Source organism: Xenopus laevis, chromosome 4L (assembly GCF_017654675.1).
Source record: "Xenopus laevis strain J_2021 chromosome 4L, Xenopus_laevis_v10.1, whole genome shotgun sequence".
Lineage (NCBI taxonomy): Eukaryota > Metazoa > Chordata > Amphibia > Anura > Pipidae > Xenopus > Xenopus laevis.
Genome location: NC_054377.1, coordinates 109,549,726 through 109,563,056, shown reverse-complemented (window position 1 = coordinate 109,563,056; position 13,331 = coordinate 109,549,726). Strand labels below are relative to the sequence as shown.

The 13,331-nt window shown below is 37.4% G+C and overlaps 1 protein-coding gene across 3 annotated transcripts in view; it reads right to left on the bottom strand.

Moving 5' to 3' along the window:
* The window catches only part of kcnt2.L (potassium channel, sodium activated subfamily T, member 2 L homeolog), a 197,144-nt gene that overhangs the window by 44,576 nt on the left and 139,237 nt on the right, over positions 1–13,331 (bottom strand). The gene's annotated exons all lie outside the window — the stretch shown is intronic.

The following is a 13,331-nucleotide window of genomic DNA, read 5'->3' as shown; positions in this document are numbered from 1 at the left end:
TGCATTTTCCAATTTGATCAATGTTGAAGAGTATTGGTAATTAAAATTGTTTATCCCTTCAGTGTACTCAACAGGACTCCCATAATCTTACAACTTCTGCTGTAAATAGAAGTCTGTGTTTTTATTAAAGCTGCCAGCTGACTTCATTAATTAAGCCTCCAACAAAATGGGTGTAATGGGCTTTATTGTTATGCCAATCAACAAAGTTGTGGATATTTATTGAGCTTCAAACACAGTCAGTAGTATTAGTTTATCACAATGTATGCACACAGCCTGATGACAAGGTGCACCGTTTAGGTAGAGAACATTTAACCTCTCCACCTTTCCTAAACAAAGGTATTTGTAGACTTGCTTTTCAAAAATCATTGACAGCTTAGATGCAAACAGTAGGAACATTGGAAGAGTCCATTTGCACATTCATTACTTATAGTACCACTGTTTGGCTGCCAACTTGGTAAGATGAATAAAGCAGGACCATGGTACCTAATCCAACTATCAACACAAAAGCCAATGTTTCTACAACCACTGATAATCTGTGGGCCACAAAGGGCTGAATAAGCCACAGGCCAAGTTTTCTAAGATTACATGTAACAAAACTACAGTATAACAGCTGACTCCAGTAGCAGGGACTTTATGTTCTACACAATTAGCAAAGGATAAAATCCTCTATATAGCTACACCATTTAAGAATGCAGTCTTTGTAGGTTCCTTTAATTTACCTCAAAACTATATTCTCATATATCATATGTAGGGATGTGAAAATTTAGCCACCCTTACACATTACAGACAGGCACATCCCTAGTAATCTGAACGCCTTAGTGGGTCCTTATGGAGACCTTGTGCTTATGTAACCCCTGTAGTTCTCACAGTGTACACCACATGGCACTGTGTAAGAGTATAAAGGTCTTGGGAACCATGAGGTCTGGGTCCATTACTTTAGCCCAACCAAGCAGGCTGGAAGGGAATGGGTATTGTCGACCCTAGGCGCATTGGCCCTAGTAATTAGACAGCTATACTCAATTATAGATCACTCTAGGAGTGATAGAGTGGTTATATAGTTGAGCAGCTCAAGGCTCCGATGAGGATATTAGAGGGATTAAGATCCCAGGCTATTACTGACCAGGAGTAGGGACTAAAGTGTTGAGACTAGGGATGGTAGGAATTCCCCTAGACTGCCACATAAAGAGATCCTGAAAACTGGGCAATACCCTTCACAAGCTGCAACTCTCTCTGTTGTATATTCCCTGGCCTACAGGGATTCAGCCTATACTGGTACTGTGAGTATATGCTACCTTTATGGTGTCTGATTGTTCTAAACTCCATTGTGGATATGTGCTATGTTAAATAAAGACAGTTCATTGTTTAATCGTTAAAGAACTACTGGCGCCCATCATTGTGCTATTGCACCTGGTTACAGTTGCACTACACCCTGCCTCCACCCCGCTGCAAGGGCTTACCCCTGAGAGAGAGGGCTTCATATGTGGTATTACCCCACACTGATAGTATCTTAAACTGACCACAGTAAAGTCAGTTTACTATAGCGCTACACATATATATTCTACCACATTACACTGGGACAAATACATTTGTTATGTAGTGTGACTTTAGTGTACTTTAACAGACATTCTACCATTCTGCAATCTCACATCTTTCAATGCACTATTAGTCACAGTTCAACATCAAAAGAGCTATTCTAATCCCAGATTCCCTCCTGGATCATTTGGAAGTAACATAAAGTATATATAGATGTTCTTGTGGCTCTCCTATTCTGCTTTCCAAAAATATGCAAGATTTCAAACAAGGTTTGTGGTTCTTATTTTATTATTTCTTTTGTTTGTCCATCATTCATTCCAGCGTATTTTATTACATTTCAAATGGAAAAGGAAATCTTTAAAATGGATGCTAAAACTAAGTTTGAAAATGTATGCTTCTATATGTATAATTAGTTAATGTTATCTACAGATAATGTATGCTGCAAATAAAATGCAGGTCTTAACAAAGAGACTCATTTTTTACTATAGAGTGGAAATGCAATGCTTAGGCATACTGGTTTCTTGTCAAACAGTGCCACCACATGGTCAGCTTGAGTAATGTAGGTTCTTTATCATTCAACATTCAGAGCATTTTTACATAATTTTACTTAACTTATATACAATTATCTGCCACTTTTTTGTATATACAGTTTCCTTAATTTGGATCTTCATACCTTAAGTGTACTAGAAAAATATTTAAACATTAAAGGGGAACTATGGCGAAAATGAAAATTTAATATAAGCTTCATCACTATCTTCACTATTCCTCTCTCAGCATCTGTTTCTCCTCATTCAGTGTTCATGCAGGAGTTGGGCGTCAGATATTCATTGACAGTTAGATCCAATATATCTTATAGGGGGGCTTCCTTTTCTAGCAGATGTATTAGAGCTCATTCAAATAACTGATTCTAGTACAAACAAACTAACTAACTACCTTTTGCACAAATTCTGCACATAGAGAGACAGGATTTATGGTGATTTTAACAGAGTGAGCTCTAATACATCTTCTAGGCAAAAGGAGCCCTCCATAAACATATATTAGATTTAACTGTCATTCAAAATTATACTCCCAACTCCTGCACAAATACAGAATGACAAGTGACAGATGCTGAGAGGGACAGAGAGAAGAGTAACTTGAATATTTCAGAACAGTTCTGAATTTTTAATTGATTATACTTAGAAAACGTCATTTCATTATGATGAAGCTTATAATACATTTTCATTTTTGCGATAGTTCCCCTATAAATAAACCCAATAGGCTGGTTTTGCTTCCAATAAGGATTAATGATATCTTAGTTGGGATCAAGTACAATGTACTGTTTTATTACATAGAAAAAGAAAATACTTTCTAAAAAGTTGGATTATTTGGATAAAATGGAGTTTATGGGAGATGGCCATGCCATAATTTGAAGCTTTCTAAATAACAGGTTTCCAAATAACAGATCCCACACCTGTATACTGATTAACAGTAGAAAAAATAGCTACAGGTATAGGATCCCTTATCCAGAAAGCTCCAAATTACGGAATGGCTGTCTCCTATAGACTCCATTTTATGCAAATAAAATATTCTCTGCAATAATAAAACAGTAGCTTGTACTTGATCCCAATTAAGATATAATTAATCCTTATTGGAAGCAAAATCAGCCTGTTGGGTTTATTTAATGTTTAAATGAATTTCTAGTAGACTTAAGGCATGAAGACCCAAATTACAGAAAGATCTGTTATCCGGAAAACCCAGTGTCCCGAGCATTCTGGATAACAGGTCCCATACCTGTATTATCTCATAGAACTAGCATTCTTGTATTGAAACTATTTTGATCTGGATGTTAGGCTAGTTTCTCAGTTACTATTATTAGCTTATTTGGTCTTAACTCCACAGGAGATTTTGATCAGATTTTGTGGGTCAGATTTTGTGGTTCAGATTATAGCTGTACTTGTCAATAAACACCACGCAACAACACAAGAATTGTAAGATTGCACAAAATCTGATCCCCCACAGCTGTAATATAATGTTGGATCATATAAAGTCGGATAGCATCTTTTGTGACACTATCAGTTTTTATCTTGTGGGATAAAGATGCAGCCTGCGTCTATAGAATTGGGCACACGTCACTTTTGCACTGAACACTGCAGATGACAGCAACTTGACTTTCCACAAATTTGCTCCAACGTGTTTATGTGATTGCATTAATTTTGTTGCAATTGTGCCCTTGCCACCACAATAACACTGGATTTCTGAAAGAAAAGGCTGATTTCTGGGTAAAATAGTATTATACTCAAAACAGCACTTTGCTCACTGCACTTGTGATTGTAAATGACCCTTCATATTGTTTGACTGCTTAAATTAGTCAAATACATTTAGAAAAACTGAGTGTCAGCTTAAACTTTTTTTTCTGTCCAAGATTTTGAGAAGTACTGACCTCTTTCCCGGTTGTGCACTACCTGAACTTTTTTATCTTTCTTAAAATACTATACTCACTTGATAAACCAAAGGTATTTTTGGCTTAATATTTTATCTTTATGCAGATAACACTACTTCTCACATGACTTCTACTTAGTTTATTTTCAGGTTTCATACTGTCTCATATCAATGTTAGTGTCACCTATATGTCATGGTCACCTAAAGCATCTCCCAAACAAACCAAAATCCTACAACTTTAAATTAGTTGTTTACTACGTGCAAGGCAGGGTGCTAAGTGCACACACAACGACAAACCTGATTTTAAAATCCTGTCTGACAATCAGATCAATCAGATCTGACCCAGCATGTGGGTGGTTAAATTAGGACTAGATTATTTACACCCTCTAACGAATTCATGCATACATTTTGGGGAGCTACAGACATTAGATTCACACAGCCAAATTCAATAACATTGAGACTGAACTCACATGGACCACAAAGGACTGTTCTTGTTCGAGTCCCTTAAGAATAGCACAATCTAAGAACACTGGCAGCTCTAAATTGCATAGAGATTTACTGCCACTCATGTATTCCAAAAGACAAAGTATCCCATACTACACCTTATAATGGAAACAAGAAGTAATTTTGGAGTTCTGCGCAGTGTAAAAGGCACAAGGCCACATCTCTGCTAACATTCTTGGCATTTACAGCAAAAGGCACAGGATCACAAATAATGCATTAAAGGGATCCTGTCATCGGAAAACATGTTTTTTTCAAAACGCATTAGTTAATAGTGCTACTCCAGCAGAATTCTGAAATCCATTTCTCAAAAGAGCAAACTGATTTTTTATATTCAATTTTGAAATCTGACATGGGGCTAGACATTTTGTCAATTTCCCAGCTGCCCCTGGTCATGTGACTTGTGCCTGCACTTAAGGAGAGAAATGCTTTCTGGCAGGCTGCTGTTTTCCTTCTCAATGTTACTGAATGTGTCTCAGTGAGCCACTGTGTTATCTGGTTACCTTCCCATTGTTCTGTTGTTTGGCTGCTGGGGGGGGGTGGGAGGGAGTGATATCACTCCAACTTGCAGTACAGAAGTAAAGAGTGATTGAAGTTTATCAGAGCACAAGTCACATGACTTGGGCAGCTGGGAAATTGACAATATGTCTAGCCCCATGTTAGATTTCAAAACTGAATATAAAAAAATCTGTTTGCTCTTTTGAGGAATGGATTTCAGTGCAGAATTCTGCTGGAGCAGAACTATTAACTGATTCAATTTGAATTTTTTTTTTTCCCCATGACAGTATCCCTTTAAGGTTTCCTTAATTGAGAAGGGTCTAGGGGTTTTTAGATAAAAATTTGTCTAATTCCAGGCAGTGTCATTCTGTGGCTACTAAAGCAAATAAAGTACTAACTTGCATAAAAAGGTCATTAACTCAAGAGATGTTAATGGCCTTTTGTTGATGACCTCTTCATAGGTCCCTGGTAAGGCCTCACCTGGAATATGCAGTGCAGTTTTTGGCTCCAGTCCTTAAAGGGGTTGTTCCTAGGGATGGGCGGATTTTCGCCAAAAATTTGCCCCCGCCGAAGCCCATTCACGCAAATTTTTTTTTTGTTGCACGACTCCCTACAAGTCTACGGGTGTCATTTCCGCAGCGAAGCAAGGCGAAAAGATTCGCCCATCCCAGTCATATCCTTTCTATGATTCACAAGAGGGTTTTAGTTGCTTTTCATTGACTCTGACTGAAAGCCACACAGCTCTTGGAGGGGCCAAGCTGTTTCTGTATGTAGCACTATTATGATATTACTAGTCCAGAAGAAGGTTAACCCTTCATATGCCAGACTAGGGTGCAGCACAGATGTCGAGTTGAAAAACTCACCTCAGGCAGAAGTTACCAGGGGAGGCAAAAAAATCCATGCCTGGTACCTTTAAAAGAAAACTATACCACTGAACAATGTAGGTCTATGTAAAAAAATACATTGCTTAAAACAGCTCATATGTAAAACCCTGCTGCATGTAAATAAACCATTTTCATATTTTTTTTTGTAGTATGTGCCATTGGGTAATCCAAAAATCCCAAAATAGTGCATTTACATCCTAGTTTCTCCATATTTTTGCAAATGTTAGTTTAGCATTTTTGGTAGAGGGATAACAATATAAAATGAAAATGTATATATTTTTAATGGAATAATGAGCTGTAGCAACAGTATAAGAAAATACAAGTAACCTGATGGTTACATTTTTGTAATCTCTGTTTTATTACTACTGCCTTTTGCGTAAGGAGCTTGGGAGGCAACTAGATGAACAAGTTAAGAGTAGAAGCAAGGTGCAGGAAAGAATGTGTTGCACATATAAAAATATGTAATTCCATTTATTGCAGCATACCTCCCAACATTTTGGAAATAAAAAGAGGGACAAAATAGTTGCCGCGCATAGCATGGCGACATTTTTTGACCACGCCCATTGTTGTGACCACACCCCCTATATACCATGTTCATTTTACAAAATTTCGCAGGTTATAAAAGTTTGACCATATTTCTTTTTTTTCCATTTATCACAGTTTTGCTAATGAAGGTGAATTGCCCTTTAAGCTGTGAGTCTAACTTTTCGCAAGGCACCTGTTATCTTATATTGTTACAATTACTTATCGGCTTATCTAGATACATTTGAATTGTTACAAATTAATCTTATCTTCTGTTGTGGCTGTTCTGGGCTCTAAGCCAATAAGGTTAGAAACTTTGTTTCTTTTTCTGGCTGTTCAGTGCAGAAAAAAAACTGGACTTTCCAGTACAAATGTCCGCAGGTTCAGCTATCAAAAGAGGGACTGTCCCGCTTATTGCAGGGAACTGAACAACGGAAATATTCTGCACATCATGCACATTTTGAAGTGTGCATCAGGTAAAAGTTCCTAAAGTATTAAATATATACTGTACTTCTATACAAATACTTCATCATACAGGTAATTTAACCTATTAGATTATATTAGTAATACTGTTCTGGCAATATATCTTATAACAATAGTCATCATGATAATCATATGAATATAAAACAGTATCTTGGAAAATAAAGGATCTACCGTATAACTGGGAGTAACTACTGTGCAATATTTGCACTAATCTGCAAGTGTAACTGTCTGGCTACTTTAGCTTACTGCAGGCTGTATGTGCTGGAGACAGTATAAAACTAGTTTGCAGTGGCATCAGGGCCGCCATCAGGGGGGGACAGGGGGGACAAGCGTACCGGGCCCGGGCATGAAGGGGGGCCCGGCAGCGCTGCATTTTTTTGAAGATCCGGGCCCCCTTACGAGCGCCCGAGCCGTACGTCTTGCCTCTTCAGTGCCGAATGCGGAAGTGCCGAAAAGCCGAAGCCGATGCGACGAAAAGACCCGAAGTCAAGGAAAAAGCCGAAGTCCCGAAGTCACGAAGCGCCAAAAAGACCCGAAGTCACGAAAACAGCCGAAGCCGAAGTCCTGAAGCAGCGCAAAGACCCGAAGTCACGAAAACAGCCGAAGCCGAAGTCCTGAAGCGGTGAAAAGACCCGAAGTCACGAAAGGAGGCGAAGTTGAAGTACTGAAGCCATGAGTTCAATTCTACTGAACACCAGTTTGTGTTTTTTTTTTTTTTAATCCCCTGGCCACCAATGTATTATTTTAATATTCTATAGGCCCCTGCCACCAATCTTTTTTTAAAACTTTTGTTTTTGGGGCCCCAATTTTTTTTTAACTCGTAAGGGGCCCCTTGCCACCATTGTTTTTTTTTTGGGTTTTTTTTTTTAAAAAAAAATTAATTTTCTTTTTGGTGGCCCCAAATTTTTTTAACTTGTAAGGGGGCCCCTGCCACCAGTTTTTTTTTTTTTTCAAAAAAAAATTATTTTTTTTTTAAATTTTTTTGGGGCCCCAATTTGTTTTTAACTTGTAAGGGGGCCCCTGCCACCATTTTTTTTTTTTTCAAAAAAATTTTTTTTCTCCAAATTTTTTTTTTGGGGCCCCAATTTGTTTTTAACTTATAAGGGGGCCCCTGCCGCCAATGTTTTTTTTTTTTTTCAAAAAAAAATTAATTTTTTTTTCAAATTTTTTTTTGGGGCCCCAATTTGTTTTTAACTTATAAGGGGGCCCCTGCCGCCAATGTTTTTTTTTTTTTCAAAAAAAAAATTAATTTTTTTTCAAATTTTTTTTGGGGCCCCAATTTGTTTTTAACTTAGAAGGGGGCCCCTGCCACCAATGTTTGTTTATTTTTTAGTTTTTTTTACATTTTTTTTTGTTGGGGCCCCAAGTTTTTTTTAACAGGGGGCCCCTGCCACCAATGTTTTAAAAAAAAAAAAAAATTTAATTTTTTTTTTTTTGGGGCCCCAATTTTTTTTATAAGGGGGCCCTGACCATCAATAGCTTTTTACAACTTGTGTGTGGGGGGGTTACTTTTTTAGCGCTGATGTCTGTGTGGTCTTTTAACTGCGATGTGGGCGGGATATGGGGCGGAGCTTGGTCGTCAGTGTGGGCGGGGCCCAGGGGGCCCCAAAAATTTTGTTGTACGGGGCCCCGTGATTTCTAATGGCGGCCCTGAGTGGCATATAAACAGTTTTAAATACGTTTATAAAATATTAGGCTAAGGATTACTACGTTAAAGACAACAGGAACACTCTTTTAATCCTGCACATGGGAACTAGTGCATCAGGTAAAAGTTCTAACCAGAGCAGGAAGTGTTCCTGAAAAATGCCGGCCTACAGGAAAAAAAATTAGTGATGGGCGAATTTGGGGCATTTCGTTTTGCTGAAAAATGTGTGAAATTCGCAAAATGGCGAAAAATTTGCGAAACAGCACTGGCGTCTCGTTTTTGATGCCAGCATCCATTTTTGACGCCGGCGTCCGTTTTTTGAGGCCAGTGCACATTCGCCGGGGGAAAATGCGCCTGCGTCCAAAAAAAAGGACACATTTTTTTTGATGCCTGTGAATTTTCGCGACGGTTTCGCGAATCGCGGGAATTTGCAGCGAATTCGCGCCTCCTGAATAAATTAGCCCATCACTAAACAAAATGTGAACAATGCTGAACTTGTTCTATAGGGCACATTTTATTAGGGGAGTTCATAATAACTGTGTACCTCTTACACCTGTACTAACTTCCTTGCTCCTGACAGTGTGGGATTTTTATTCTGAGATGCATGAGGCCATTCTCCAGAAGTACTCAGAGCAGAAACTTCCATAAACTTTGTATCGTTTTCTGGTGTCAGTGCAGGAGATCAAAGACGAGGTTGGGATATTTCAGTAAGAAACACGGGACTGCGGGCTGAGCTGTCAAAATCGGGACTGTCCCGCTGTTGGGAGGTATGTAAGAGGCACACAATTGTGCATCCCAATCACCTCACTGACTGGTTCATCCCTTACATTTGTTTCATACACTTTTAAATGTATGCATATACAATTAATCAACAAAATTTTCTTCCACACACAGTGCAATGAAAATTGTTAGACCACACCCATTTTATGACCACACCCCCTAAATACCATGTCCATTTTACAAAATTTGGCAGACTATGGGACGTCTAAACACATTTCTGGGAGTTTTAGGGCCATGTTGTATGTGTTATTACAGTTTTACTAATGAAGGTAAAAACAGTTTTTTTAAAAGTAAATTATACTCTTGAGTCCATTCCCCTTGAATGTGTGACAGGATGCACAAAATGTACTATTTATTAGGTCAATATATGACTCCACCTCAAATGTATTCACCATACAAGTTGGTTATATATACTTACATGCAGAGTTAATTTTTTTAAATAAAGCATGCACACATTTATCTACCAGCACTCAAGTGGCGACTATTACAAAAATATAACCAAACAGAAAATCTTTGCACTGTGAGCCTTCAGTTAGGATAGTGCTTGGTAATTCCATTAGATGGCAGCAAAGTTTCAAAGAAGCTATTTTTCTGAAAGCACAGCTCTACCAAGCAATGTCATACCCTCACTGACTGTATGTATTCACTTTTTTGTTTGTTACATAATCCTGGTATTGCTGGTCTTTTTAAAAATAATATATATATATATATATATATATATATATATATATATATATATATATATATATATATATATATATATATATATATATATATATATATATATTCCAAATTATGGAAAGATCCATTATCTGAAAATCCCCACGTCAATTGCATTCTGGATAATAGGTCCCATATCTGTATTAAGTACTATAACAATTTTGCTGAGCCCTACAAATATAAGGGGATTTTTGCACAGTATTTCTATGAGGATCCAGGAATACAAGGTGTAGTTCAACTAGGAAAAATAAAATGATCACCAGCAATAAGTGCTAAAACAACTCAAACTTAAAAGTGCACCTGGGTGCAAGTTAAATACATACACTTTAAGTGGTTTTAGGGGCCTTATACTACCTAAAGTTACTTAACTTAAAACCCGCTACTCAAATTCTCACTGTAGATATGTATTCCCAAAAACAGTTTCGCTACAGTTTTCACTTTAAGTATTTACTTTAACAATCACTTTACTACAGTATCACTTTTGATTGGACGTGGCCAGGGTGACAGATCATCCTACAAGATGGTATAGTTGAATTTGTCTAAAAAGAATTGATGTGATGTTAAGAAACAACATGAAAGATTTGCAATTTGTGGCACCATTGTCAAAAAGGGAAGGCTCTACATTGTGGTTTCATGTGACAAGATTTAATCTAGACTTTGTTTGTCTTTGAAAACCACTGATGCAGACGTATAAAAACAAAAAAAAACTCTGACTTTTCAGATCATATTTCACAGAATGGAGGATCAGAATGCAAAAGCTAGTAAACTATCATCTCTTTGAGGCTGTTTTTGTCCCAATAGCTAATTGTATCAGCTTATAACCTTTAAAAAGGAGGTATGGAAGACTTTCTTTTAACAAGCTTTACTTTATTGAGTGACTTCTTTTCCTTTCATACAGCTCAGTTGTGGCACAATCTTGGTTACTCACCTTTCCCTGACATAGGCTGATGTTCCTTTCTATAACACTGCCAAAATGGCCACCACATTTCCTGGTCCTGTTTTCTTTATTTACTTTTCACTACCAACAACTTTATACTTCGCAGTTTGCTTAGGACTCACTGCCACCTAGTGGTCAAACTAATTATACATTAACTTAATGATTCACATTTTACCTCCTTACAAGCTAGCTGCAAGGAAACCACTCAGAGCCATGACAATGAGACTCCTCAATTGACCCTTAGCTCTCAGCCCCATCGTTACATACCTAAATGAAACACAAAGTGGGGAGAAATGGCCACAGCATTTATTACATTTTATCAAATAAATAGGACCATGCCAACCTCACCGTAAGGCAATATTCAAAAAGCCAGAATTCTTTAAGAGATCACTACCATGCTCTGCCGTTCCTTACTGAAGACTTGTGATCAGTACTATGTCATTATATCCACCACTGAGTATTAGGCTGCATCTACCTACAGAGAGGATGGCCCCAAAATCTGTAAACAGCAGGAGTTGCATCTCCCACCATGAGAGAAGTTCAGCAGCCTTGCTGAGCAACCTTTTCAGAAGATAAGGAAGGGAACTGCTTCTTCTGCTGACATCCCATGCCTCTGTTTCTCATACCCTAGTCCAGCTTTCATCTGCCTTGACTCTTGGGGGAATAGAGAAAACAGTACACATTTTTACTGGTGCAATATGATACATACGATACATTTCATAATGTTAATTTGTGAATACTGCTGTGCCATTACATTATGTTATTTGGTTTTAAAATGTTGTTGCTTTTAAAGCTCATGGCCTTGAAAATAAAGATCTCCAGCTGTTGCTTAACAACAATTTCCAGCATCACCCCGCTGGCATTTGGCACTCATCCGTAACAGCTGATCAGCTTCAGTTTAAAGATTTGTAAACTAGATTAACCTCTTCTATACAATTATTGTGATTATTTTATTAATAGAACTGAGTTTTAGCACAGACAAAGCTTAAAAATGTCTTTGGAGTAGCAGTTTAGATGCCTAAAAGAGCAGAGTTTAATACTGTGATTACCAAAACTTGTTTCTCTTCCTTACAGCTTATTAAAAGATTTTTCTTTCGTTGTATGCTCCCTAGATCTCATTAGGGAAGAAGAGCTGTAAAGGAACATTGTACTCTCCAGGCAAAGATGTTTACGACGATTACTAGCTCACTGGTACAAAGCCATCACCACTGTTTGCAATCATGGAATCATACAGTATTAAATGCGGTTATTTCCAACTTGATGCTGGACTCAAATGTGATTTCATACTTTATTTATAGCACAGGTATGTGATCCATTATCCGGAAACCTGTTATCGAGAAAGATCAGAATAACGGGAAGGCCATCTCAAGTAGAAAACTACTATTTACTTTTCACTTTAATAATAAAACAATACATTGTACTTGATTCTTACTATGCTGCATGAATCCTATCTGGTTTATTTAATGTTCAATGATTTTTAGCAGCCTTAAGGTATGGTATACAGAAATGCATATACAAACCCCCCTGGCCTCAAGTTTTCTATAACTACAGAGGAAGCAGACCCTGCGGCTGCAGGGGGGCCCAAGAGGCCCTAATTAATGAGCAATTTCAACATATATTGGTAAAAAAATATGCCGTGGACCCTAAAATGAATATACTGTGGGCCCACTAACATCTATTTAAGCCACGGATCATGTACCTGTACACAATATTTAGAACAAAAATCACTGGCTTTACAAAGACAACACCATTGCCTTTACAAGACTTTAGACCCAACAGCCTCAATCATGGTGCAATAACTGAGCAATACAACTCAGCCAGAATTAAATCTATTTAGTCCAAAAAGAAGCTAAAATTTCAGCATACAAAAAACCATGATGAAAATCCCGTGGGTTAAAATTAGTTATAGCAAAAGATGAAATGCATACATAAAGGGGCAGTATGAGCTTAATGCTATTTTCTATATTTTATATGAAATTAAAAAGAATAGTCAGGAGCCATGCAAAAAGAACCTTTAAGGGTTTTTCATCATTACGAGTGTGTGTAGTTGAGTGCATCAGGTATTGCTGCTAGCACTTAGCACTTACAGGGTTAAAGGGACCCTCCACCCAAAAACAGTTTGTTTGCAATATGTTCCAATATTCATGCATTAACAATTTTAATATTATATGTAAATTAAACAATCATTGCTTTCAATTTCAAATGTTAATTAATGTATATTGGAAAGTTGCTTAGAATCATATTTCTTTTTATTATGCAAAGAACTATTTTTAAGTGGTGGAACGCTTCAAAGGGTATCTAAACCTAAAAACATCCATTGACATAAGGTTAACTAGGCTACACCTCTGAGCATTCTTGCAATTTACACACACTACCTATTTTTTTTACAGTTTCTGGGTTATTAGCCTTT